Genomic DNA, 2950 nt, shown 5'->3' with positions numbered 1-2950 from the left:
AGCCAGGACCCCAAAGCCATTCTCAGACACAAGGGCCAGCTCATGAGGGTGGCATACCACAGCAGTTGGCACACAGCCACATAGCGGTCATAGGACATGGCAGCTAGAAGGAAGCACTCTGCACCACCAGTTGTCTGGAAGAAGAAGATCTGCAGCCCACAGCCCACTGCAGAGATGGACTTCCTTCCTGTCAAGTAGGCAGCCGCCTTCTTGGGCACGATGGTGGAGATGAGCACAGTGTCCATGAGGGAGAGCTGGCTCAGCAGGAAGTACATGGGCGTGTGCAGCGGGGGGTCCTGGTGAATCAGGAGCACCATGAGGCCATTGCCAAGGAGGGAGGGGATTGTAGCTCCTAGGAAAACCCCAAAGAGACTGTGGTGGGCTGTGGTGTGGTCAAGGAGCCCTAGAGAATGAAATCTCCTATGGTCCATGATTTCACACAGGTGAGCTGCTCTCAGAGGAAAAGAGATGAAGGAGGATCCTGCATTTTAACAGCACGTGTGAAACACAGGTTCTGAGAAAAATGTGGTTTAAAAAAAGAAATGTCTTTTGAATCCTTCATCTGACAATAGAAAAATGCTTTAAGCTGCATATAAAATTACTTGAAAACTGTTCATGTATTTCCAAATTTTAGATAATAAGCACCTGAAAGGCTGAGCAATGTACCCAAGTAGCAAAATCCCCAAGCAGACCACCCAGGAATCTCCTCTGATGCAAACACATGAGGAGTTTATTGCAAGCTTGAGCCTGGACCTCCAGTGGTACCATCGCAGCAGCCTCAAACCTAATGGCCATCCAACTCCAAAAGTAGGCCATTCAGAATCACACATAGTCTGATAATTCCCTTTTTTTTTATTTCCACAGACAAATCATGAGTTCATATTTTCATTTCTTTAAAGTGTTCATTCATCAGAGACAAGCAGGTGGTGTTGGACTGTCCCATTCTTTTCACGACCAACACAACCAACACAAATTTAGCAGACAAAACACAAAATAACCAAAGACAACACCAAAAACAAAAGAGATCTCAATACACACAAAACAAATTCAAAAAGGAAAACAAAGCCAAGGTGATGGCCTACTGATGCCAATGTGGGAGTGACCCACTTCACCTTCACAAATGAAGGGCCTTGAGGTTCCTTCCCTGAAAACAAAGCCAAGGTGGTGGTGTACAGAAGCCACTGTGGGTGTGACCCACCTCACCTTCCCGAATGAAGGACCCTGAGTTTCCTTCTCAGACTCCAAAGTGATCTGGAACATCTTACATGACCCCCACCAGTTGGGCATAATTTAGGCGCATCCACCCATGACCCACGATGGGCAATTCAGAATGCCTCGTGAGCTTCAGAACACAAAACAAAATTAAACAGAAACACAGAACAAAATTAAACAGAAAGGACTTACCTGTGCATGGTTTTGCTAGCCCATCTCCTCCAGAAAGAGAGTCCCGGGTCAGTTGGGGATCCAGGATGAGCCTCCACATATTGTACCCAAGTTGCAAAATCCCCAAGAAGACCACCGAGGAATCTCCTCTGATGAAAACACACAAAGAGTTTATTGCAAGCTCGAGCCTGGACCTCCTCCAGTGGCACTATCACAGCGGCTTCCAACTGAAGGCCCTGGCCCACTATCAAGGCATGATTATATAGGGGTGGGGAGGCTTTCCCTTTTTATTGGTGCTATTTTTAACTTTTCATTACTAATGGTCATTACTGGGGTACTTAGGGGAAATAACTAATACCCACAAGGAAATCAGCGAGGAGTTACTATGTTCTTTGTTTTCAAAGAACATCCTATACGATTACACAATTAGGCAAACTCTTTATACTCAGCAAAGCATATGATATTTTTAACTTATTCATTACTAAGCAACTATTGAGTATGAGTTAAATTCACTGTTGGGTCAAAAGAAGAGGAACAGAAAAACAGGGAGGCAGCAGATATAGGCCCCTTCCCAGAAAACTTACTCTTGCTGTTTGGAGCAAAGTGTAAAGCGGGAGACCACCTCGATCAGAAAACTTGTTTCCTACAAGTAATGATTAACTAGTGTAACAAATCCATATTTTGATAATTTGCTACTAACATTACACCACACTCATGGAGATGCATAAGCAGGAAAGTATTCAATCGCTTCGTCATTTATCCTTTTGCTTGTGTTCTCTTATGTGTAGTTAATAAGCTCAGAACCAGGATCACGTCAACATTTCAGTCAGGCTGATGCTATATACATCACAGTGAAGCTGGCACATCTAGAACACATTCAACCCTTTCATCTACAAATGTCAGCTTGTCTTCCCCGACCTTGATCAAACTGAAAAGCCTTTTCTTCTTTCCCAAGAAGGTGACTGAAGAGTCTCACACACAGACACCAGGACAGTGCGGTAGGTGCCGTGGGTGAGCTGGGCCTGACACCTGACTCCACAGCCTGCAGGAGGAAATGTTCGGCTGAGTCCCACTGCAGAAGTTTGGATCAGGACTGCGGGCTCTAGAGCTGAAGCACCAGGCCGGCCTTGTGGGGCTGAGGAAAGCCGCTCAGTCCTTGGTGGCTGGAAAGTAGAGCTGGGAGCAGCTCCAGGTAGGAAGGGGCAGAGCACAGGACCTGTACCAAGGTCTGTGTCAGGAGCACAGCAACACACAAGGCTGTGGGCTTCCCCACTCCGCGAGCTGGTTCCATGGCCAACCCAGTCCTCACAGCCTGCACAGTGAAGCTCACTGGGGAGCGAGTCTACATTTGGTTCCACACCACAAAGTGATGCCCTTAAACTGAAGCGGCCTTGCTTTTCTCTGCAGTTTACAGCTCTGATGGCAAAAGCACACTTTCTCCAGCATTCAGAAGTACTGCACTGAACCAGCCCTTACTCTTCTCTGTCACACCAACGCCCGACTTGTGGGAACTTGGGAGATCTTAGTGCTTCCTCCACTGCTGTGCTGACATCAGTACCTCGATCAT

This window comes from Fukomys damarensis, unplaced genomic scaffold (genome assembly GCF_012274545.1).
Source record: "Fukomys damarensis isolate Sample0158 unplaced genomic scaffold, DMR_v1.0_HiC HiC_scaffold_3, whole genome shotgun sequence".
Taxonomy (NCBI): domain Eukaryota; kingdom Metazoa; phylum Chordata; class Mammalia; order Rodentia; family Bathyergidae; genus Fukomys; species Fukomys damarensis.
The sequence above is the reverse complement of the archived record's forward strand: the minus strand, read 5'-3'. Positions refer to the sequence as shown.